Genomic DNA, 27,285 nt, shown 5'->3' with positions numbered 1-27,285 from the left:
TATGCACGCGTGTGTGTGTGCGTGTCTGTGCATGTATGCACGCGTGTGTGTGTGCGTGTCTGTGCGTGTCGGTGTGCGGGTCGGTCCGTGCGCTACCAGAGGGTCAGAGTGGAATAAGGTCCAGTTAATCACGGCCCTGCAGGAGAAGATGAGGTATCCCACTGCTCTCCACTCGCCCACTGAGCTGGCAGACAAGGTGTGAACATGCAGGATAGGAGTGGGAATCAGCACACATACGCACACACACACACAGACACACACACTGCGTGGGTCCCTGGCAGCATGGGGCTGTTCTTCACACAGCTCCATCATACAGTGTCCTTACAGAACAGAAGCGCAATCAGAACAGCAGATAATAGATCAGCACAGACACATGCAACACATTAATTACTGACCTACAGATACGCTGAGCACAGACACATGCAACACATTAACTACTGACCTACAGATACGCTGAGCACAGACACATGCAACACATTAACTACTGACCTACAGATACTCTGAGCACAGACACATGCAACACATTAACTACTGACCTACAGATACTCTGAGCACAGACACACGCAACACATTAGCTACTGACGGAAACTATACTGCAGACCTGACAGAAACTATACTGCAGACCTGACAGAAACTATACTGCAGACCTGACAGAAACTATACTGCAGACCTGACGGAGGCTATACTGCAGACCTGACGGAGGCTATACTGCAGACCTGACAGAAACTATACTGCAGACCTGACAGAAACTATACTGCAGACTTGACGGAGGATATACTGCAGACCTGACAGAAACTATACTGCAGACCTGACTGAGGCTATACTGCAGACCTGACGGAGGCTATACTGCAGACCTGACGGAGGCTATACTGCAGACCTGACGGAGGCTATACTGCAGACCTGACGGAGGCTATACTGCAGACCTGACGGAGGCTATACTGCAGACCTGACGGAGGCTATACTGCAGACCTGACGGAGGCTATACTGCAGACCTGACGGAGGCTATACTGCAGGAGGCTATACTGCAGACCTGACGGAGGCTATACTGCAGACCTGAAGGAGGCCATACTGCAGACCTGACGGAGGCTACACTGCGGACCTGACAGAGGCAGTTCTACAGACCTGACGGAGGCAGTTCTACAGACCTGACGGAGGCAGTTCTACAGACCTGACGGAGGCAGTTCTACAGACCTGACGGAGGCAGTTCTACAGACCTGACGGAGGCAGTTCTACAGACCTGATGGAGGCAGTTTTACAGACCTGACAGAAACTATACTGCAGACCTGAAGGAGGCCATACTGCAGACCTGACGGAAGCAGTTCTACAGACCTGACGGAGGCAGTTCTACAGATTCTACAGACCTGACAGAGGCAGTTCTACAGATTCTACAGACCTGACGGAGGCAGTTCTACAGACCTGACGGAGGCAGTTCTACAGACCTGACGGAGGCAGTTCTACAGACCTTATGGAGGCAGTTCTACAGACCTGATGGAGGCAGTTTTACAGACAGACCTGACCTGGAGGCCATTCTACAGACCTGACGGAGGCTATACTGCAGACCTGACGGAGGCTACACTGCGGACCTGACGGAGGCAGTTCTATGGACCTGACGGAGGCAGTTCTACAGACCTGACGGAGGCAGTTCTACAGACCTGACGGAGGCAGTTCTACAGACCTGACGGAGGCAGTTCTACAGACCTGACGGAGGCAGTTCTACAGACCTGACGGAGGCAGTTCTACAGACCTGACGGAGGCAGTTCTACAGACCTGACGGAGGCAGTTTTACAGACCTGACGGAGGCAGTTCTACAGACCTGACGGAGGCAGTTTTGCAGACCTGACGGAGGCAGTTCTACAGACCTGACGGAGGCTATACTGCAGACCTGATGGAAACTATACTGCAGACCTGACGACCTGACGGAGGCTATACTGCAGACCTAACGGAGGCTATACTGCAGACCAGATGGAGGCAGTTCTACAGACCTGACGGAGGCTATACTGCAGACCTGACGGAGGGTATACTGCAGACCTGACAGAGGCAGTTCTACAGACCTGACGGAGGCTATACTGCAGACCTGACGGAGGCTATACTGCAGACCAGATGGAGGCAGTTCTACAGACCTGACAATAATAATAATAATAATAATAATATATGCCATTTAGCAGACGCTTTTATCCAAAGCGACTTAGTCATGTGTGCATACATTCTACGTATGGGTGGTCCCGGGGATCGAACCCACTACCCTGGCGTTACAAGCGCCATGCTCTACCAACTGAGCTACAGAAGGACCACGGAGGCTATACTGCAGACCTGCCGGAGGGTATACTGCAGACCTGACAGAGGCTACAGAAGGTTGCTCTCGGAGGATGTGTTGGTACCATTCTTTATTCATGGCTGTGTTCTTAAGCAAATTTGTGAGTGAGCCCACTCCCTTGGCTGAGAAGCAAGCCCACACATGAATGGTTTCAGGATACTTTACTGTTGGCATGACACAGGACTGATGGTAGCGTTCACCTTGTCTTCTCCGGACAAGCTTTTTTCCAGATGCCCCAAACAATCGGAAAGGGGATTCATCAGAGAAAATGACTTTTCCTCAGTTCTCAGCAGTTCAATCCCTCTACATTTTGCAGAATATCAGTCTGTCCCTGGTGTTTTTCCTGGAGAGAAGTGGCTTCTTTGCCGCCCTTCTTGACACCAGGCCATCTTCCAGAAGTCTTCGCCTCACTGTGTGACAGCAGGCACTCACACCTGCCTGCTGCCATTCCTGAGCAAGCTCTGTACTGGTGGTGCCCCGATCCCGCAGCTGAATCAAGTGTGTAGAGTGTGTGTGAGTGTATGTGTAGAGTGCGTGTGCTAGTGTGTGTGAGTGTGTGTGTGTGTAGAGTGCGTGTGCTAGTGTGTGTGTGTAGAGTGCGTGTGCTAGTGTGTGTGAGTGTGTGTGTGTGTTTAGAGTGCGTGTGCTTGTGTGTGTGTGTTTAGAGTGTGTGTGCTAGTGTGTGTGTGAGTGTGTGTGTGTTTGGAGTGCGTGTGCTAGTGTGTATGAGTCTGTGTGTGTGTAGAGTGCATGTGCTAGTGTGTGTGAGTGTGTGTGTGTGTTTAGAGTGCGTGTGCTAGTGTGTGTGAGTGTCTGTGTGTTTAGAGTGTGTGTGTGTGTGTTTGTGTCTTGTTGTTGTTTCTGGCCACCTCATCTGCTCAGCTATTGCAAGACCTCTCCGCTCACTGCCAGTCAGGATGGGGCACAGCTGGTGCTGCCTGCATGGAGCTGGGTCCCCCTCCCTCTGACATCTGTTGCTTTTGTCTGTCCGTCCCAGCAGACCCAACAAACAGATCTGGTCAAGGCCAACCTGACCCTGTCCTCTGTGGAGTGTGCCAAGGTTTTATTATGCATTGAAATGTACATAGAGCATTCATACACGTACACACACACACACCTCTATGTAGATGTTCACACACACACACACGCCAGTCACAAACACTGACACACACACATTGTCATCGCCTGGCTTGCGTAGCGTTGGCACTCCAGGATGTATTCAGACCAGCAGCAGCCCTGGCTAGGGGTCAAACTATTTCAGAAGCAGTGTGGATCCTAGTTGTATAGTATTAGGCTTTGCTGACAGCCTATAAAAAGCATATAGTTCATGTGAGGGCTGAGCAGGCTGCATGCCAGCCCTGGATGCCTGTATGGCAGTCATTTTGTGTGACTAGGAGCCCATACTGTTGTCGTGTCTTTACCATCATTAAACTGAAGACTTTGTTTTGTCAAAGATTCTCTGTAATTAGTTACTCGATTAAACTGAATAATCATGTAACTGTAATTAACTAGGAAGTTGGGGCACCAAGGAAAGTATTCAGATTACAAAGTTATAATTTACCAATATAACCTTTCAGATATTTTCATATCTGATCAAAAGTCTTCTGATTAATGATTTTATTTATTGTATTTTTCTTCATTAAACAGTACACAATCATATTACACACTTATACAAACAGTATCATACTCACTCCTTCATCTTATACAACAATTAGATGTAAACCTCATATCTGAGGCTATTATATAAACAGCATTATGGTAATGTGGCCACACCGTCTCTCTTGAGCTTCCCAAGTTGTGACAAACGGACCAGTTCGTAGCTGGATTCTTCACCGATCTTTAATACTTTCTCCGGAACATGAAATTTGTTCGTACCTCAAGTTCTGTGAGGTGGAAGGATTTCCTTTGTCTCCATGAAAAACGTACCCTATCTCTAATACTGTGTGGCCATGAGGCAGGGTCTTCTGAGGAATTTACGACCTCTGACCACAGCAGCCTAGTTGAAGGAGGAAAATGGGGAGGCAGGGAGCGGGGGATGGGGTTGCTATACTCAGAGGCCAACGTCATGACACTATTTATAGAATAGTGCACTACTTCTGACCAGAGCCCTATAGTTCCTGGTAAAAAGTAGTTCACTAAATACGAAATAGGGTGCCATTTGGGAGACAACCATTCTCTACACAGCAGAGCAGAGAGGGAAGGTGCCTGTCCAGCTCTGCTCACTGGGATTTCACTCCCTCACACTCTCTCTTTCTGGCATGTCCCATTAAGTAAATCAACCAATCAGCGGAGCAACATGCCTATCAATCCCTCACTGAGAGGAGAGGTGGGGAAGAGACAGAGACGGCGGTACAGAGATGGAGGGGTACGGAGGAGAGAAAGGGGAGGGCAGCAGGGGGATATTCCCTTGAGAGACCAGTCCAGAGAGAGAGAGACACTAGTATGAGAAGCAGCCATTGACACTCTCCCAGTCACGACTACCCAAACTCAATGCCATTGTATTCCATGTCTCCTCTCAAGATATAAATAGGTCTGTACAGAGGCAGTGTTAGCGATATAGAGCACTACCTTTGACTAGAGCCCTATGAGGAAGAGGGTGCCATTTGGGATGCAGACAGAGGGTGTTTTGCAGGGAGCAGGATTGATGTCTCTGTGTGGAGTGGTGTTGTCTGTTATGATCCAGTCAGGGAGACCTTTAAAATGATGATACCGTTATACCATCAAACACTGAACTTTAGGTTACAAGTTCATCTTGAGTAAACCATTTCACACCCTTTCTTTGAAATATGGTGCTGTGTGTTAAAGGCTACATCTGTGTTTCTGTGTCTGTGTGTGTGTGTGTGTGTGTGTGTGTGTGTGTGTGTGTGTGTGTGTGTGTGTGTGTGTGTGTGTGTGTGTGTGTGTGTGTGTGTGTGTGTGTGTGTGTGTGTGTGTGTGTGTGGAGTAAACATACTTTAATGACTGCTACTAAATGGATAGAGGCCATGGGTCAGCTAGACTCAAGTGGTCCTAGGAGAATATACACACATCACTTCATCTTCAAAGAGATCAGTAGTGTCGCTGCACATGTTCCCATGGCAACCGGGGATACTCACTCGCCTCTGTGCTCGGGTCAATTCTCAGTTGTTTTCCCTGCGTGTGTGAATATGTTTTTCTCTACTTGTCTACGATATCGCTATCTCTCGCCCAATGCTACAGCCTACATTAACCCCTAGCCTACCTCTGGCCGGAGGCAGAGTATGCACTATGCGTGCAGACAGACTGAAATCTCAGCTCATTTTAATGTACGCGGAGAAACATCTCTATGATTCTCTATGGTTGGCCTTCAGACTCTGTGTAGACTGGATCTATAATTAGACTGACGGTTCACAGAGGTGATGGGGCAAGGTTCATTGGCTCACTGATGGTGAAGTGGGAGCTCAGTTCACAGGGTTCAAACTAGAGGTAGACCGATTATGATTTTTTTAACGATAGGACCAAAAAAGCCAATACCGATTAATCGGCCATTTTTATTTTTATTTATTTGTAATAATGACAATTACAACAATACTGAATGAACACTTATTTTAACTTAATATAATACATCAATAAAATCAATTTAGCCTCAAGTAAATAATGAAACATGTTCAATTTGATTTAAATAATGCAAAAACAAAGTGTTGGAAAAGAAAGTAAAAGTGCAATATGTGCCATGTAAGAAAGCTCACTGTACTGTACTGTACTCTACTCTGCTCACTGTACTGTACTCTGCTCTGCTCACTCTACTTACTGTACTGTATTCACTGTACTGTGCATACATCTATAAGTCTAAATATACATATATGATAGGTTCAGATCTGGTCCAGTCCAGTCCAGTCCATCTGAGGATGTTAACATCAAGGCCAGGGCCTCCCGAGTGGCACAGCGGTCTAAGGCACTGCATCGCAGTGCTAGAGGCATCACTACAGACCCGGGTTCGATCCCAGACTGTGTCGCAGACCCAGCGTCGTCCGGGTTAGGGGAGGGTTTGGCCGGCCGGGATGTCCTTGTCCTATTGCGCTCAAGCGACTCCTAGTGGTGGTCCATATGCATACACGCTGACTTCAGTCGCGTACATTGGTGCGGCTGGCTTCCGGGTTAAGCGAGCAGTGTGTCAAGAAGCAGTGTGGCTTGGCAGGGTCGGGTTTTGGAGGATGCATGGCTCTCGACCTTTGCCTCTCGAGTCGGTACAGGAGTCGCAGCGATGGAACAAGACTAACTACCAATTGAATGGAGAAAAAGGAGTAAAAAGTATAGAAATTTCATACAGATTTCTTTGTCATTCCTTTACCAGTTTGGTTACAGAATTACACGTTTTAAATCACTTAATAAATTCATAATATGCTCCTATAAACTTCACATTGGTGCACATGAGAACGACAGTCCATCATTACTTTAATACATGAAGGTCAGTCAATAAGGGGCAGTTTCTTCAAGTGTAGTCGCAAAAACCATCAAGCTCTCTGATGAAACTGGCTCTCATGAGGACCCCCACAGGAAAGGAAGACCCAGAGTTACTTTTGCTGCAGAGGATATGTTCATTAGAATTACCAGCCTCAGATTGCAGCCCAAATAAATGCTTCACAGAGTTCAAGTACGAGACACATCTCAACATCAACTGCTCAGAGGAGACAGTGTGAATCAGGCCTTCATGGTCGAATGAGTATGTGTGTCCAAACCTTTGACTGGTACTGTATTACTCAGCATAATTGATCACAGACTTCTCCCTCCACCCCCAGTCTGTCCATTATCAACAGCCCGTCTCTAAATGAATAAACAGTACTACCCAGTGTGGGCCAAGCTTAGTGGGCTCTTTCAGCCCCAACTGGGCTAAATCATAGAATGACTCTCAAATTGCACCCTATTCCCTACATAGTGCATTAATATGGGCCCTGGTCAAAAGTAGTGCACTTGATAGGGAACAGGGTGTCGTTTGGGACGCAGACATTCTCTAATGTAGTCTGCCTGGGGAGTCTGCCTGACTCCAAAGTGTGTGTGGTAGAGAGACTCCATCACAGTAATAGCTAAAGGGCCGTGTCCTCCAGACAGAGTAACACAGTGACATAATTCAACCGTAACACTGACAACTGATTGGCTGGGAGGTAGAGTGAGAGAGTACATCAGTGTCCTCCCACCACAGCGGCATTGACAGAAAGCGGATGTTTTCGGTTTTCAGGGATACAGTATTTTCAACCTAACTTCCGTTTCCCCTGAAAAAGGGAAGTTGGCACTCCGCCCAGATGTCTTTCTACTCCTGCTATGTTAGGTTAGTGTTCTCCTGCTGCTTCACTAGCCCTGATATAGCCTCCATTATTTACACTCCATGTTCCATAATACTGGATGCTACTACAGCCATATCAATGCTACCTTTATCTGAGATATGGTTTGGATGAATTACAGGCTAATACAGGAGTATAATGAGATATGTGCTTTGCTGTAGAGGATTAGCTACCTTTATCTGAGATATGGTTTGGATTAATTACAGGGTAATACAGGAGTATACTAGGACATGTGCCTTGCTGTAGAGGATTAGCTACCTTTATCTGAGATATGGCTTGGATGAATTACAGGGTAATACAGGAGTATACTAGGACATGTGCCTTGCTGTAGAGGATTAGCTACCTTTATCTGAGATATGGTTTGGATGAATTACAGGGTAATACAGGAGTATACTAGGACATGTGCCTTGCTGTAGAGGATTAGCTACCTTTATCTGAGATATGGTTTGGATGAATTACAGGGTAATACAGGATCTGAGATATGGCTTGGATGTACAGGGTAATACAGGAATACTAGGACATGTGCCTTGCTGTAGAGGATTAGCTACCAGGAGTATACTAGGACTGTGCCTTGAGGATTAGCTACCTTTATCTGAGATATGGTTTGGATGAATTACAGGGTAATACAGGAGTATACTAGGACATGTGCCTTGCTGTAGAGGATTAGCTACCTTTATCTGAGATATGGTTTGGATGAATTACAGGGTAATACAGGAGTATACTAGGACATGTGCCTTGCTGTAGAGGATTAGCTACCTTTATCTGAGATATGGTTTGGATGAATTACAGGGTAATACAGGAGTATACTAGGACATGTGCCTTGCTGTAGAGGATTTTTAAGGGATGGCTACTGAAGTGTTGTCAGGTGTTCTATAGAGGATAGTGGAAGAGAAAGACACACTGCTCTGCTAAAAGTCCATTTGTTAGTGAAACAGTCATGCTTTTATTTCAGTTCATATCAGAACATAGCCATGAGTGTCACACTGAGAATGAATAGTGTTGTAGTGATCCTGCTGTGATGAAGTGGAAGTTAATGGAGACATGGGCTCATCTGGTGACTGACAATTGTAGATACAAACAGCATGTGTAAGTGATGCATTGTTGAGTCAGTCCACACACACACACACACACACACACACACACACACACACACACACACACACACACACACACACACACACACACACACACACACACACACACACACACACACACACACACACACACACACACACTCTGGAGTCTTTCTACAACACACACAAACACACTCTGAAGTCTTTCTACAACACACACAAACTCTGCAGTCTTTCTGCTACACACACAAACACACTGGAGTCTTTCTACAACACACACAAACACACTCTGGAGTCTTTCTACAACACACACAAACACACTCTGGAGTCTTTCTACACACACACACAAACACACTCTGGAGTCTTTCTACAACACACACACAAACACACTCTGGAGTCTTTCTACAACACACACAAACACACTCTGGAGTCTTTCTACAACACACACAAACACACTCTGGAGTCTTTCTACAACACACACAAACACACTCTGGAGTCTTTCTACAACACACACAAACACACTCTGGAGTCTTTCTACAACACACACAAACACACTCTGGAGTCTTTCTACAACACACACAAACACACTCTGGAGTCTTTCTACAACACACACACAAACACACACTCTGGAGTCTTTCTACAACACACACACAAACACACTCTGGAGTCTTTCTATGACACACACAAACACACTCTGGAGTCTTTCTACAACACACACAAACACACTCTGGAGTCTTTCTACAACACACACAAACACACTCTGGAGTCTTTCTATGACACACACAAACACTCTGGACTCTTTCTACAACACACACAAACATACTCTGGAGTCTTTCTACAACACACACAAACACACTCTGGAGTCTTTCTACAACACACACAAACACACTCTGGAGTCTTTCTACAACACACACAAACACACTCTGGAGTCTTTCTACAACACACACAAACATACTCTGGAGTCTTTCTACAACACACACAAACACACTAAGGAGTCTTTCTACAACACACAAACAAACACACACTCTGGAGTCTTTCTATCACACACACAAACACACTCTGGAGTCTTTCTACGACACACACAAACACACTCTGGAGTCTTTCTACAACACACACTGGAGTCTTTCTACAACACACACTGGAGTCTTTCTACAACACACACTGGAGTCTTTCTATGACACACACAAACACACTCTGGAGTCTTTCTACAACACACACTGGAGTCTTTCTATGACACACACAAACACACTCTGGAGTCTTTCTACAACACACACTGGAGTCTTTCTATGACACACACAAACACACTCTGGAGTCTTTCTACAACACACACAAACACACTCTGGAGTCTTTCTACAACACACACTGGAGTCTTTCTACAACACACACTGGAGTCTTTCAACAACACACACTGGAGGCTTTCTATGACACACACTGGACAACAGCATGATTAAAAGTACTGCAGTCACAATGCTGGCTGGCACTGAGAGCTCCAGAGAGCTCAATGGACACATGCTCACACACACACACACACACACACACACACACACACACACACACACACACACACACACACACACACACACACACACACACACACACACACACACACACACACACACACACACACACACACACACACACACACACACACACACACACAGATCCAGTTTTATTGGAAAGGATATGCAGAGTAGACACTTTGTAATCTAAAGTGGTTGCCAGGGCAACAATGACTCTCAACTCTCATTGCTTTATTCTGTCTATGTGCTCCCTCCATTCTTCAGGCCTCATTACACTGTGGCCCGAGCACAAGGAGAGGACAGTTCATCTCTCCGTTCAGGAAGAGGACAAACAGGATCCTAAACGGCCAATTTACTGGATGAAAACCATAATAACCAGGAGCACTGAGGTTGAAATACTTTAAGACAAACTGGAAGTCCAAGTGCTGTAATGAAAATCAATGTAGGCTACATACCGCAACGTCCTCCTTGTTTACAGGCATTTCCCTCCCTTGCCATACATTGGAGAGGACAGAGGCACCGAGGCAAACCCTTTAGTAGGAACTACATCATGTGTTAATATGACCACTTCCCTTTATGGACAAATTCTTGATGGAGTGCCTGAAAATGCAAGCCTCTATAGCACACATCACTGTTCCTATAACAACGCTACACTGTATCATTGCTTTACCAAACAGTCTGGAATGCATCGGTGCCAATTATTGGCAAGACAATGGCAAGTTGGCATGGTGGAGCAGAAACAGACTGGCCACCAGGCCATGGAGGAGACGCAGTGAGGGAACAGAGAGGGTTCTGCATATCACACTACACTCACCCCCTGACATCTAGCAGATGGGATAGCTGAGTGTGTCTCCTTCCGTCTGGTCTCTCTGTGCCAGGCCAGTCTGAACGATGAGATCCAGACAGAGGCAAGGGAACGGTCCCCTCGTTGCCAGAGAAGAGAACCTCTACCTTGGGGACTGGAGAGCAAGGCTGAGACTGTTAGTTTCAATTAGTGCCACCACCATGAAGAATACTGTAGTTTTATGCTGCGTTTTACACACACACACACACACACACACACACACACACACACACACACACACACACACACACACACACACACACACACACACACACACACACACACACACACACACACACACACACACACACACACACACACACACACACACACACACACACACACACACACACACTTTCAGAGGATTGAAGATGGGTTTCTCTCATTCTGAAATGTGAGATTAATACCATACAAGTTGCTGTCAGTCAACAATAATAATCATCATCGTCAGAGAGAGATTGGAGATACAAAGAGATGAGATAGAGATTACAGAACCACTTAGCCTGTCATGTGCCACAAGCCTCAGAGCCACTGAATAAGCTGTTGCCATGACATTCTATTTGCCTAAATTCAAAGGAGAAAGAGTGTTCTCTTTATTACCTGCAGTTCAGTCTGTTGCTACGCGCTACGGTAGTGTTCTTCCTTCTGGGTTTGGCCACCAGCAGGCTTTTGTCCCGGCCCAGAACTACAACACCTGGTTTAACTACTCAACTAATCCTCCAAAACTTTGATTAGCTGAATCAGGATCAGCAAATCAGGACTCGTGCACACCATGTATTTCTATAGGAACGTTCTGTAACCTCCCACAGTCTGGAATAAGTCCCAAAATAAGTGTCATTTATTCTGAAGTTATCACCTTAACATATTTCCCAAGCGAAAAATCGATTCACATTGAAGAAAACATTAAAAGTACATCTACTAAGGCTGACCATATCAATGGACAGATACTGACTCGTGAATATACGTATTGACTGTTAAATGTTACCTTACAGGTATTTTAAATGTCTGTACTGTCTACTTGTTAATGTTTTTTCAATGTACAGTAGGTACATTTCGAAGTATTTTTGTTTGTAATGTATTTTTTGTGACGTGTCTGACCCCAGGAAGACTTGTTGTCATGGCGTCTTCTAATGGGGATCCAAATCAAATCCCCGTATCACCTTGAAAGTGATTATACAGTCTAACTCCCCTGTGATGACTGTCATTTCTTCTGTGTACCTAGCCTACCTGTCTGGGTGAATAGAGAATAGGGATGTCAGTGATGTTAGTGGTGCTGACAGAGGGTTGGTTGGTTCCCACCGTGATGCCAGAACAGGATTACGGAACATGATTACGTCGGTGACCCGCGAGCTGAATACTAAACATTTCCTCGATGCTCATCAGGGAGTCGTTAGCGGTAACACCCCGAACAGCTGTAGCCTCTTCAAAGTGAGGGAAGAAAGCTCTACTACCAAATGAACAAACTGACAACTGACTTGAGCCAGAATGCACATACAGAATAGAGGTCGACCGATTAATCGGAATGGGCGATTAATTAGGGCCGATTTCAAGTTTTCATAACAATCAGAAATCTGTATTTTTGGATGCCGATTTGCCGATTGTCTCTTAAATCTTTTTTTTATATATACCTTTATTTAACTAGACAAGTCAGTTAAGAACACATTCTTATTTTCAATGACGGCCTTGGAACGGTGGGTTAACTGCTTTGTTCAGGGGCAGAAAGACAAATTTTCCGCCTTGTCAGCTCGGGGGATCCAAACTTGCAACATTACAGTTAACTAGTCCAACGCTATAACCACCTGCCTCTCGTTGCACTCCACACGGAGACGGCCTGTTACGCAAATGCAGTAAGCCAAGGTGAGTTGCTAGCGAGCAAGAAACATACCTTATAAAAAACAATCAATCATAATCACTAGTCAACTACACATGGTTGTTGATATTACTAGATATTATCTAGCGTGTCCTGCGTTGCATATAATCTGACTGAGCATACAAGTATTTAAGTATCTGACTGAGCGGTGGTAGGCAGAAGCAGGCGCGTAAACATTCATTCAAACAGCACTTTCGTGCATTTTGCCAGCAGGTCTTTGTTGTGCTTCAAGCATTGCACTGTTTATGACTTCAAGCCTATCAACTCCCGAGATGAGGCTGGTGTAACCGAAGCGAAATGGCTAGCTAGTTAGCGCACGCTAATAGCGTTTCAAACGTCATTCGCTCTGAGCCTTCTAGTACTTGTTCCCCTTGCTCTGCATGGGTAACGCTGCTTCGATGGTGGCTGTTGTCGTTGTGTTGCTGGTTCGAGCCCAGGGAGGAGCGAGGAGAGGGACGAAAGCTATACTGTTACACTGGCAATACTAAAGTGCCTATAAGAACATCCAATAGGCAAAGGTTAATGAAATACAAATGGTATAGAGGGAAATAGTCCTATAATTCCTATAATAACTACAACCTAAAACTTCTTACCTGAGAATATTGAAGACTCATGTTAAAAGGAACCACCAGCTTTCATATGTTCTCATGTTCTGAGCAAGGAACTGAAACGTTAGCTTTCTTACATAGCACATATTGCACTTTTACTTTCTTCTCCAACACTTTGTTTTTGCATTATTTAAACCAAATTGAACATGTTTCATTATTTACTTGAGGCTAAATTGATTTTATGTATTATATTAAGTTCAAATAAGTGTTCATTCAGTATTGTTGTAATTGTCATTATTACAAAGAAATCAAAAACCAAAAATTGGCTGATTAATCGGTATCGGCTTTTTTGGTCCTCCAATAATCAGTATCGGCGTTGAAAAATCATAATCGGTCGACCTCTAATACAGAAACACGTACGCACACCACACACAAACTCCAGTTGTTCATTTAGCCCCCAATACTTTGATATTTCATTCACTGTTCCTTCCTCAGTCTCCCTGCATGAGATGTAAGATCTAGCTGTTCAATCACTCAAACATGGATGTCATATAACTGTGTGCAGTGTTCCTGTGTCACTAGACAGCAGATAAGAGGCTGTTTGTGGGTGATTTTAAATCAAATGCCAATAGCTTAGGGACCTGTGGGGAAAGGCAGAGCATAAGAGCAGAGTAGTACAGGGGAGCTGGTGAAACAATAGAGCTCCTGGGTAGTGTTCAGTAGGCACCAAACGGAAAAACATAATGAAACAAATTAATCTAAAAGAGCATTCTGATTGGAGTTCAGGTAGTGACTATTCATTTCAACATGTTTTCTCCAGTTTTCAGCCTATTGAACACTTCCCGGAGCTTTCAAAGCTCAACTCTGGGAGACGCAATCAAATCATCTGATAGCCAGTACAGAAAAAGACATTGGCCCATTCTCTGTGTTGTCTCGTCAGTAGATTAGTCTGTGTGTCGTTGTTGGTCGTTTGTTTCACGAGACAAATGATTGGTTATTTGTAAGAAATTAGTTTAGTTTTTTATGCCTCAGAGAGATGCTATGAGACACCATTGTAATGCAGGGCCAACATTATAGACACTCAATCACACCCCTCAAGCTCCATGGGAGAGCTTCAGCGAGAAGAAAATAGCCTAGCATAGTCTAAACACACGCACACACACACCACAGAGCACATCACAGACCACATCACAGAGCAAATAAAATGTGATTTGTTTGATTTGATTTTCTAAATCCTTAAGCAGTGCAGCGAACATGGAGTTGTGTCCCCCGAAGCTTCACACATCAGAACAATCTATTCTCTGACTTAATTACACTTTTCTATGTCTCTCTTGATGGCTCTGCAAGCCATGCAGTGATGACATGTGATGAGAAGAGTCGTGACAGTTCCGTTATCTTATGGAAAGTATGAGCAATGCAGATGGCCCGCACCAGGGGATGGAATCATTTAGAACAGGAAAACCAGGGTTGGGTAGTAACTGCTTACATGTAATCAGTTAAAAACTGTAATCAGTTACATGTAATATGATTACAAAAAAAAACTGTAATCGGTTACATCACCAGCAAAAATATTGTAATCAGAATACAGATACTTTTGAAAAACTAAATTACTTCTTGGATTACTTTTAAATGCAGAAAGGATGTTTGCGGGAAATGACACCTTTCTGTTTTCTCAACTAAATTTATTTCAGCATTGAAAAAAGGAGCAACTTTAAGTTTATTCCACCTGAGCGAGTCTGACGACAAGTCAGAGGCCATTATGATGACACCCAATGACATCATCATCATCCGATTACATTACTGAGTTTGGGTAATCCAAAAGTTACGTTACGGATTACAATTTTGGACAGGTAACTAGTAACTAACAGATTACATTTAGAAAGTGTCCTACCCAACGCTGAGGAAAACGCATTGAGCTATGATTTAGTTAGAACAAAGTAACCACCACGATTTTCTCTACTTGAATGGACTAAAAGAAACAAATAGCTTACATAATCAACACTTGATATAGTCTATGCTTTTGATATAGCATAGGCCAACATCCATCTGCCTCTGAAGCACTGTCTCTGAAGCACTGTGTCTCTGAAGCACTGTGTCTCTGAAGCACTGTGTCTGTGATATTTCAAGGTAAAAATGTGTTTTTTATCTGACAGATACTTATTTGTGAACATTCAGACAAATGCAAAGGGTCATTTCAATTCTGAGACAGATCCATACTGCCATGCAACTGGCTGGAGCTAGACCACGTCATCAAACTGACTGGAGGTCAGTCCAATGATATCATCAACAGATTAAACCGGCAGCCTGGTCGGGAGGGAAAATATAATCTTCAATCACAAGTGAGCCCAAAAAAAGAACCCCATCTGGTTTATAGCCAGTGGCCAGACCGCCAGTGTTCTGCCAGCAAGACTAAGCCTGTCCAGAGCCGTGATATAGTGACAGACCAATAATCACAATCACACGGCAACACACGAGAACAATTTACTGGTGGGGTTGATGAGAGAACAATACAGTTGGATGAGGTTCGATAGACTTCAGAGAGTGATACTTTCTCACTTGGTCTCTTCAATGGGGAGTAGGCAATGTTCTCGTTTGTTAATAACTGTGGGGAATAGTACACCTGGTCACGTAGATGGTTAGATCATTACGACCTCAAAGAAACACTAGGGGTAGTGAAGACAGTAAGGCCAACTATTCCTAACATACCAAAACACAACAAACACTCTACAGATACCAATAAGCTTAAAAACGTCTTGAAACTAGGGGGCACTATTTTCATTTTTGGAATAATAACGTTCCCTAAGTAAACTGGCTATTTTGTAAGGACAAGATGCATCGAATATGCATATAATTGACAGGTTAGGATAGAAAACACTCTAAAGTTTCCAAAACTGTAAAGATTTTGTCTGTGAGTATAACAGAACTGTTATTGCAGGCGAAAACCTGAGAAAAATCCAATCAGGAAGTGACTCTTATTTAGAAACCTCTGCATTCCTATGCGTCCCTATTGAGCAGTGAATGAGATCTCAACCAGCTTCCTTTTTCTATGACTTCCCTAATGTGTCTAGTGTCACAATACATAGTTTCAGGCTTTTATTTTGAAAAATGAGCCTGAACGTCAACATTGCGTCAGTGGTCAGCTGAAGTCTCTCAGAGTGTTTTGTGAGTAAAGGACAAATGCGGTCATTGTTTCTCTCTTTCCTACTAAGAAGCCATCTGTCCCGGTTGATATATTATCGAATAGATATTTGAAAAACACCTTGAGGATTGATTATAAACAACGTTTGCCATGTTTCTGTCGATATTATGGAGCTAATTTGGAATATTTTTCGGCGTTGTCGTGACTACAATTTCCGGTCAAATTCTCAGCCAAACGTGAAAAACTAATGGAGGTATTTCGGCTACAGAAATTATATTTTTGGAAAAAAGGAACATTTGCTCTCTAACTGGGAGTCTTGTGAGTGAAAACATCTGAAGCTCATCAAAGGTAAACGATTGAATTGGATTGCTTTTCTGATTTTCATGACCAGGTTGCCTGCTGCTAGCTAGGCATAATGCTATGCTAGGCTATCGATAAACTTACACAAATGCTTGTCTTGCTTTGGCTGTAAAGCATATTTTCAAAATCTGAGATGACACGGTGATTAACAAAAGGCTAATCTGTGTTTCAATATATTTCACTTGTGATTTCATGAATATTAATATTTTCTAGTAATATTTATGTCCGTTGCGTTATGCTAATAAGTGTCCGTTGATGATTACGCTCCCGGATCTAGGATGGGTAGTTACAAGAGGAAATAAATTCATTCCATATGCTCAAGTCCAGGAGGCGGGAATTAGAAACTGAAGCACCACCTGGAAACAACAGATGGCCTACAGATAGAACAGATCGAACAAAGATATGTCCCGCATTAAAAGCCAAGGCTATTTTAGTCATTCATGACATTATGGAGCTATAACATTGAATTGAGCTTGAAGTGATGTTATGGTAATGGCACACATAGGATACTTTTATTTTGAATTGGTTGTAATTGGATATAGCACATCAGATATGCCCATTGAATGATAACATTCTCAACCTCGTCCTTTTGATCATTTCCTCCTTTAAGTGGACTCTGAAAGTCGAGTAGTTTCAACCTGCAAGCGGAGAGTCCTGAAAGAAAATGACTTAAAACCCTGAACTCACTGTCCCTTCTGTTAATTGCACATCCCGAGCAGCAGCTAAATGAGAGGCCATCTGTCAAACTATTCTGCTGTGCTCGGTCTATTTTAAGGGATAACCTGCGAGACCAGAGAGTCCATATAGAAACACCTCAGTCAATGTTCTCATTTCAGTCAATATTCTGTAGAGCAAAACAATGTCAGTCATGAGAAATAAAGAAACACCTCAGTCAATATTCTGTAGAGACTAAAGATGGTGTTTGTTTGAGACTGTAGAAACACCTCAGTCAATGTTCTGTAGAGACCTAAAGATGGTCCATATAGAAACACCTCAGTCAATGTTCTGTAGAGACCTAAAGATGGTCCATATAGAAACACCTCAGTCAATGTTCTGTAGAGACCTAAAGATGGTCCATATAGAAACACCTCAGTCAATGTTCTGTAGAGACCTAAAGATGGTCCATATAGAAACACCTCAGTCAATGTTCTGTAGAGACCTAAAGATGGTCCATATAGAAACACCTCAGTCAATATTCGGTAGAGACCTAAAGATGGTCAATATAGAAACACCTCAGTCAATGTTCTAGAGACCTAAAGATGGCAGAAACACCTCAGTCAATGTTCTGTAGAGTAAAGATGGTTCAGTCAATGTTCCTGACCTTCGAGAGACGTTTTATTTCTCTCTTTGTTTAGGTCAGGGTGAGATGTGGGGTGGGCATTCTATTTTTTTATTTCTAGGTTCCTTTATTTCTATGTTTTGAGACCTAAAGATGGTCCATATGGTTTTCAATCAGGGACAGATGTCGAAACATCATTGTCTCTGATTGGGAATCAAACTTAGGTAGCCCTTTTTCCCTCCTTTCAGTGTGGGTAGTTAACTTTGTTAGTGGCATTATCGCCCAGTTAAGCTTCACGGTCGTGTCTTTGTTTTGTTGGCAACATTTTTATCCAATAAAGAAAATGTATGCCGGGTATGGTTTTCAATCAGGGACAGCTGTCGATCATTGTCTCTGATTGGGAATCAAACTTAGGTAGCCCTTTTTCCCTCCTTTCAGTGTGGGTAGTTAACTTTGTTAGTGGCATTATCGCCCAGTTAAGCTTCACGGTCGTGTCTTTGTTTTGTTGGCAACATTTTTATCCAATAAAGAAAATGTATGCCCACCACGCTGCGCTTTGGACTACTTATTCCATCCATGAAGACGGCCGTGACAGAAAGCTTTTCGGTTGACTTTATGACTTACACCCCTTTATGACATTTCCATGGCAACTAAGGGTTAATTAGCTTATTTTTACGTAAGAGAACCTCGTTCTTGTGAAGTGTTGACATGTTTGGAATGCGTGTAATGACTCCTGGATCCTGTGACTTTATGACACAGTAATGGGCCTAATTGATGTTTCAGGGGAAACAGATGATTCCTCTTGCTGAGGAATAGAGGAATGCAGTGTCAACTCTGGTCGTCCTCTTATAGCAAACAGGAATCTAACGGTTGAAGAGGGCTTTAATTTATAATTTCAACCAAGATGTTCAAGAGTTACAAGCTGATACACAGGGTCAGACAGAAAGTAACAAAGATTCTGAAATGCAGATGTGTGCTGCGAGGTCAGGAAGTCATAGGCTTACTTCGCCAGAAGGACTATACTAAGGGTTTTTGTCCCCCCACAAGCCATCATTGTTTGGCCTTAGCAGGAACACATACCCTCATTCCCTGCATATACTGTAAACCTCTCTCAGGTCATGACTGAGGGCAGGGGTATCAGAACACAGCAAGGTCATGAAACAAAGAAGGCTCAGGATCCTATTCTGGCATCAAACAAACAGACTGTGGGTAGCAGAGCTCTCTCTCTCTCTCTCTCTGAAGATACAGTAATATAATCCACAGGAACTAAAGTAGTTTTTCTGCCCATTGAAGATCAAGTGTAATGCCCCTGAGATCAAACGTACTGTATCTCATCATCCCAGAATGCAGTAAATGAACTGCCAGTGTCTCGCAGCCAGGGAACTCCCACCGCCTGTCAACACATCTGCATGTCCACAAAATAGAAAAGCACTGCGGTGCCAGCAGACCAATGTTGTATGGTTAGAGTGGCCAAGGTGGGAGTGTTTCCTCTAATCAGGAACAACACACAGTGCTTCACAACAACTACAGACCCTGTCTGGGATGCAGCTGTAGAATATATGTGACAGAACTCATAAAACCATTATAACATTTTGGAGTTGACTCTTTAAAAAAAAATATGTAAAAAATTACAAAGCTTAATTTTTTTAGTTCAAAATGTTTAAATATACATTATATACCGAACAAAAATATTAACACAACATGTAAAGTGTTGGTCCCATGTTTCATGAGCTGAACTAAAAACATCCAGATAGGGTTGCACATTTTGGGGAATATTCAGAGGTGGAAACCTTCCGTGGGAATTAACGGGAATATATTGGAATTAATGGTAATATATGCAAATTAATATTAATACCAGTGAAATATAGATGTTTTTTGCATTGGATATATTTACCATATCATATGGAGACAGAAACATAAACATTTTACCTTATCATAAGTAGACATAATTGCAAATTAATTAAATGAGTTGACTCTTCACATGGGATGGTTTCACTGAACAACAAAAGGGAATATTGAATGATCCCCAATGATTCATTGCATCTCCCAAAAATGTTTTCAACATACATCTGTAAAATGATAGTCTAGAAATTAAAGCTTTTGGTTGTCTTCCTCTCAGGCTTCCAGGTCTTCTCCCTGGGCCTCCTCAATATCTATCTCTTGAACATCAAACTCTGAGGCTTCATCTTCACTGTCACTTTCCAACCCTGTTGAGGATGGCTCGTTGTCAGGCTCAAAATGCCTCAAATTTGCCAGGAAGGCCACCAATTTTTCAACCCTTGTATTGGTCAGCCTATTGCGTGCTTTGGTGTGTGTGTTCCAAAACATGGACCAGTTGCGCTCTGAGGCGGCTGATGTTGGTGGGATTTGGAGGATGGAGGAGGCAACAGGGGAAAGAGCCTCAGATCCACAAAGTCCCTTCCACCAGGTGGCTGATGAGATATGTTGGGACGACTGCCATATTGCATCTCCATCCCAAAGCTCCTGCTTGGAAGTGTACTTCACCAGACTGCCAAGAACCTTGCCCTCATCCAGGCCAGGGTGGCGAGACATGGTAGTGATGACACCATAGGCCTTGGTTGATCTCTGCACCAGACAGGATGCTCTTGCCAGAATACTTGGGGTCCAACATGTACACTGCAGCGTGTTTGGGCTTCAGGCAGGAGTATTCACGCTTTTTGATGTATTTCAGAACTGAAATTCCCTCTGCTTGGAGCAACAGTGAAGTGGGCAGGGCAGTACGGATTTCTTCTCTGCAGGCAGGGTCTGAACATGAGACAGGGTGGAATTGTCCCTCAATCCGTGCAGTGGCTACTGCTATGGGTTTCAGGAGTTTCTGGCTGTTTACCACTCTCTCCTAGAATACATCATCCAGGAGACTCCTCTTGATGGGGCTGTCCATATCGGCAGACTGTTTTACCTCTAGAAGACTGTCAAACATGATGTCAACACCTCTCCAACGGGTGTTCTGGGTGTTCCTCAATGTGGTGCTCTTATTCTTCTCACTTTGCTTGGTGAGGTAGATTGCTGCTCTAACTTGATGACCCTTCACATACCTAATCATTTCCTTGGCTCTCTTGTAGAGTGTATGCATTGTTTTCAGTGCCATGATGTCCTTGAGGAGCAGATTCAGAGCATGAGCAGCACAGCCAATGGGTGAGATGTGAGGGTAGGAGTCCTCCACTTTAGACCAAGCAGCCTTCATGTTCGCAGCATTGTCTGTCATCAGTGCAAATACCTTCTGTGGTCCAAGGTCATTGATGACTGCCTTCAGCTCATCTGCAATGTAGAGGACGGTGTGTCTGTTGTCCCTTGTATCTGTGCTCTTGTAGAATACTGGTTGAGGGGTGGAGATGATGTAGTTTAATTATTCCTTGCCCATTAACATTCGACCACCCATCAGAGATACAGTCTGCATTCTCTATGATTTGCTTGACGTTCACTTGAACTCTGTTGAACTCTGCATCCAGCAAATGAGTAGACAATGCATGTCTGGTTGGAGGAGTGTATGCTGGGCGAAGAACATTCAGAAATCTCTTCCAATACACATTGCCTGTGAGCATCAGAGGTGAACCAGTTGTATACACAGCTCTTGCACTTGGCCAGATGATTCTGCATCTTTGTTGCATTCTTCACATATGATTTGGCACAGTATTTGCAAAAGTACACAGCGTTTCCTTCTACATTAGCTGCAGTGAAATGTCTCCACACATCTGATAGCACCTGTGGCATTTTTTAAAAACATTTCTTTTATTTTTTATTAAATAGGTTTTAAAAAAACATTAAACAGATAGATTAAACACCTTTGTAAGATAAATGTTTTAAAATTAAATGTATGTATGTATGTATGGAAACAGGTGAATTAACACTCCTCAGTTAGCAGGCTCAAGCATGCTAAAACCTACATGGTATCAAAAATAATTAGCATAAATTGTTAAAAGTTAGAAATGATTTAAAGCACACTTAGGCTACTATTTACTAGTTAACAAAAAATGTATGTCATATAAAATATATTCACCCCACCCAGTTTTGTAATCAAAACTTACCAGAAAGCATGTAGTCCTTGGCTCCGACAGTGTAGTAGTGTGGGCTCAATAGCATCTCATTAGTGTGCAAGATCTTGAATATCAGCTGTACATGTGATGGAAGAGTGTACTGTGCAGGTAGAGGGTTGCAATTCCATTGAATTGAGGATAGTTTAACCAAAATATGCCACAAGACATAGAATTGCCTTACGTGTATCCCACAAAAAAGGTTCACTGTTATTAGCTAACTTTTTAGATGAATTTAAGCAAAATTTCCTAGGGCTTAACATCTCATCGAAAAATTCCAGATACTGACTAGTTTTCTGATCCACGCCCCTGCCTTTTAAAGGCATCTGTGACTAACAGATGCATATGTGTATTCCCAGTCATGAGAAATCCATAGATTAAGGCCTAATGAATATATTTAAATTGACTGATTTCCTTATATGAACTGTAACTCTGTAAAAATCGTAGAAATGTTTTGCATGTTGCGTTTATATTTTCTCACTATAGAACAACATGTGAACAATACAATTATTTTTAAAAGATGTAATTTCTTAGAAACCATCCCTAAAAGGACAAACATAGGAAATACTAAAGATCATTACAGGAGTTTACTTGTGTCATTAAATTAAGGGAATGAACACCCCCACATACAGTGCATTCGGAAAGTATTCAGGCCCCTTCACCTTTTCCACATTTTGTTACGTTACAACCTTATTCTAAAATAGATTTTTTTTAAATATATCTACACACAATAGCCCATAATGACAGGGCGAAAACAGGTTTTTAGAAATGTTAGCTAATTTATTAATTACACACAGGTGGATTGTATTTATCATCATTAGTCATTTAGGTCAACATAGGATCATTCAGAGATCCTCACTGAACTTCTGGAGATATTTTGCTGCACTGAAAGTAAAGGGGCTGAATAATTTTGCGCGCCCAATTTTTCAGTTTTTGATTTGTTAAAAAAGTTTGAAATATCCAATAAATGTCGTGCCACTTCATGATTGTGTCCCACTTGTTGTTGATTCTTCACAAAAAAAATACAGTTTTATATCTTTATGTTTGAAGCCTGAAATGTGGCAAAAGGTCGCAAAGTTCAAGGGGGCCGAATACTTTCGCAAGGCACTGTATTCAGACCCTTTGCAATGAGACTCGAAATTGAGCTCAGGTGCATCCTCTTTACATTGACCATCCTTGAGATGTTTCTACAACTTGATTGGAGTTCACCTGTAGTAAATTTACATGATTTGGACATGATTTGTCTATATAAAGGTCCCACAGTTGACAGTGCATGTCAAAGCAAAAACCAAGCCAGGAGGTCGAAGGAATTGTCTGTAGAGCTCCAATACAGGAATGTGTCGAGGCACAGGTCTGGGGAAGGGTACCAAACACTTTCTGCAGCATTGAAGGTCCCCAAGAACACAGTGGCCTCCATCATTCTTAAATGGAAGAAGTTTGTAACAACCAAGACACTTCCCAGAGCTTGCACCCAGCCAAACTGAGAAATCAGGGGAAAAGGTCCTTGGTCCGGGAGGTGACCAAGAACCTGATGGTCACTCTAACAGAGCTCCAGAGTTCCTCTGTGGAGATGGGAGAACCTTCCAGAAGGACAACCATCTCTGCAGCACCCCACCAATCAGACCGTTTTTGGTAGAGTGGCCTGAATGCCAAGCGTCACAGCGGGAGGAAACCTGGCACCATCCCTACGGTGAAGCATGGTGGTGGCAGCATCATGCTGTGGAAATGTTTTTCAGTGGCAGGGACTGGGAGACTAGTCAGGATCGAGGGAAAGATAAGCGGAGCAAAGTACTGAGTGATCTTTGATGAAAACCTGCTCCAGAGCATGCAGGACCTCAGACCAAAAGTACAACAACCCGAAGCACACAGCCAAGACAACGCATGAGTGGCTTCGAGACAAGTCTCAGAATGTCCTTGAGTGCCAGAGCCCGGACTTGAACCCAATCGAACATCTCTGGGGAGACCTGAAAATAGCTGTGAAGCGACACCCCCCCCCATCCCCCATCAAACCTGACAGAGCTTGAGAGGATCTGCAGAGAAGAATGTGAGAAACTCCCCAAATACAGGTGTGCCAAGCCTTTAGCGTCATACCTAAGAAGACTCTAAGCTGTAATCGATGCCAAAGGTGCTTCAACAAAGTTCTGAGTAAAGGGTCTGAATACTTATCTAAATGTAAACCTGATTTTGCTTTGTCATTATGGATAGATTGATGAGGGGGAAAAAAAACAATTTAATACATTTTAGAATAAGGCTGTAACGTAACAAAATGTGGAATTAGTTAAGGGGTCTGAATACTTCCCGAATGCACTGTTACTCACTCTTCGACTCTCTTCTCGTCATATAAATATTTATTTTTAAAGTAATGGTCTGTGAATTGCAGAAACTCACTCATAGGCTCAAAATGATGGTTCAAAATGATGGTCAAGGATAAAGGAACAAGGAACACATAAAAGGTAACCAAACAAACAAAATCAGTGTCCCCACCTCCCGGAAAATGGTTCTCAAATAAAAGTCATGTTATTGATTATCTAAAATAAAATAAACCAGCCCCCGTTGACATAATATGGGCAGAGAGCTGTGACTACCAAATCTAACTTTAATGATCACCAAATTGTGCTCCCAACAACACAGAACGAATGACCTAGAGCAAGCCTAGTCATCTGGACACCCAGCTCCCTGAAACAGGGAGTCAGAGCAGGGTTGCTCCTGAAAGACACAAAATAACCAGCAGATAAGCCTGTGTTATTCAATCAATCGGTCAAACAAACGATCAGTTAACTCTATATTTGTACCAGAGAGAAAACAGTTACAGAGGCACTGGTCGTATGAGTAGGCTAGCAGAGTGACACAAGTCCTAACTGATGGTCGTATGAGTAGGCTAGCAGAGTGACACAAGTCCTAACTGATGGTCGTATGAGTAGGCTAGCAGAGTGACACAAGTCCTAACTGATGGTCGTATGAGTAGGCTAGCAGAGTGACACAAGTCCTAACTGATGGTCGTATGAGTAGGCTAGCAGAGTGACACAAGTCCTAACTGATGGTCGGATGAGTAGGCTAGCAGAGTGACACAAGTCCTAACTGATGGTCGTATGAGTAGGCTAGCAGAGTGACACAAGTCCTAACTGATGGTCGTATGAGTAGGCTAGCAGAGTGACACAAGTCCTAACTGATGGTCGTAGTAGGCTAGCAGAGTGACACAAGTCCTAACTGATGGTAACTGATGGTATGAGTAGGCTAGTCCTAACTGATGGTCGTATGAGTAGGCTGCAGAGTGACACAAGTCCTAACTGACAGAGTGACACAAGTCCTAACTGATGGTCGTATGAGTAGGCTAGCAGAGTGACACAAGTCCTAACTGATGGTCGTATGAGTAGGCTAGCAGAGTGACAAGTCCTAACTGATGGTCGTATGAGTAGGCTAGCAGAGTGACACACACAGACAACAACATACTGTAACATCTCTACATGTTTTGCATGGTGTCTTAGATATGCATGTGAAGATTTGGCACTTAAACCCAATAAACAAACAAGGAAAGTATGACGTAGGCCTAGCATACTTCCAACAGCGCCACCCTGTGGTTTAGCCTACAGTACTCGAAATAGCTCCTACAATCAGTGTGGTACAAAAGTTATTCACAAGAAAATGGCATACCTACCTACTCCATCCAGTTTGCAACTAGCATGGTAGACATTCCATACAATGGCCAACGCGATACCTACCATGCAACAGCCTAAACCTTTCACAGTTTTAGGTTTAGTAGGACAGAAGAAAACGCAATATGTTCAGAAAAACTGCGAGATATAAGTACCCTAACTTACCTCTTCCACAGTGAGCGGCATACATATTCTATATTCCTTCATCAACATATTCTTCCTCCGTCAAGACTGTTGTCAAAAAAACGACTAGAAGTTGAAACGACGTTTAGGTTATATGTCTTTTGGAGGTCTATGGCAACTCAAACTTATGCCAGCGCTAGGCAATTGTGATCAAAGATAAGCACGAGACTGATAAAAAACAACACAATCTTTATATTTGATTAGAACAACTATGCTATCTCAGTCCAGCGTTGAATGTGAGCGTCCGCTATCCCGCTGCAATCACACGACCGAGCAGAGCAAAGTAAATGCAGTCATCTTCTCACTGATATCATGAGGGAACATCCACTAAAACGACCCATTAGCAATATAATTGGCACGGTAAAGATCAGCAACGCTTCTGGTGGTAATATTAGTTGTAAAAGAAAAGCATTACAAAAACGGCGATGAACTCTAGGCTAAATTCCTCTGAGCACTATCCAAGACTCATCCGAAGTGTCGTGTGGCAGCGCTAACGTCCCGGACAAAGCCAGCACACAGTGAGCTCTGAATTGAGCCACGTTGGTCCCAAATCAAAATTGGCGAGTTTGCTGTTGTTGTTCGGCTACATCATCAAGGTGATGCTGCTGTCTGGCGGTAAACTGACGATACTCTATTGCAACATTCAGCACTCCCTCTTTACTTCGCAATGAACAGAAAACAACTGCCCGTTCATTCCGATGTGGAAATAGGCAACCTGGTCTCAGAGCATTTCGTAATATTATTTATGTAAATCCGAGATACTAATTTTGGTATGGTATGTTACGTTTTGTATGGCATGTATTAATTTATGGATGTCCATCACCCATTTCATGTGATATTTTACAAATTACAATTCATATTATTTGTTAAGAATTTTCAAAATGCAAAATATTTTACGAATTTGCATGTTGTACAATATGTTACGAATTTTCTAAATATACAATTTGTTACGAATTAGCATTAGCAAAACGTATGATATGTTACGAAACCAGCTAGGTGGCTAGGTGGCCAACATTAGCTAGCTGGCTAATGTTAGCTAGGTTAGGGGATAGGGTTAGGGTTACGTTTAGGAGTTAGTTTAAAATGTTAGGGGAAGGGGAAGGGTTAGCTAAAATGGTTAATGTTAAGGTTAGGCAAAGAGTTAGCTAACATG

General features: G+C 43.1%; 1 pseudogene; it reads right to left on the bottom strand.

Annotated features, from left to right (window-relative positions):
• LOC124000169 overlaps positions 1–26,819 on the bottom strand; it is a 128,581-nt pseudogene extending 101,762 nt beyond the window's left edge.
• Positions 26,820–27,285: the final 466 nt, after the last annotated feature.

Source organism: Oncorhynchus gorbuscha, linkage group LG16, assembly GCF_021184085.1.
Source record: "Oncorhynchus gorbuscha isolate QuinsamMale2020 ecotype Even-year linkage group LG16, OgorEven_v1.0, whole genome shotgun sequence".
NCBI classification, from domain to species: Eukaryota; Metazoa; Chordata; class Actinopteri; order Salmoniformes; family Salmonidae; genus Oncorhynchus; species Oncorhynchus gorbuscha.
Note: the sequence above shows the minus strand (reverse complement) of the source record. Positions and strands in the feature narration are given on the sequence as shown.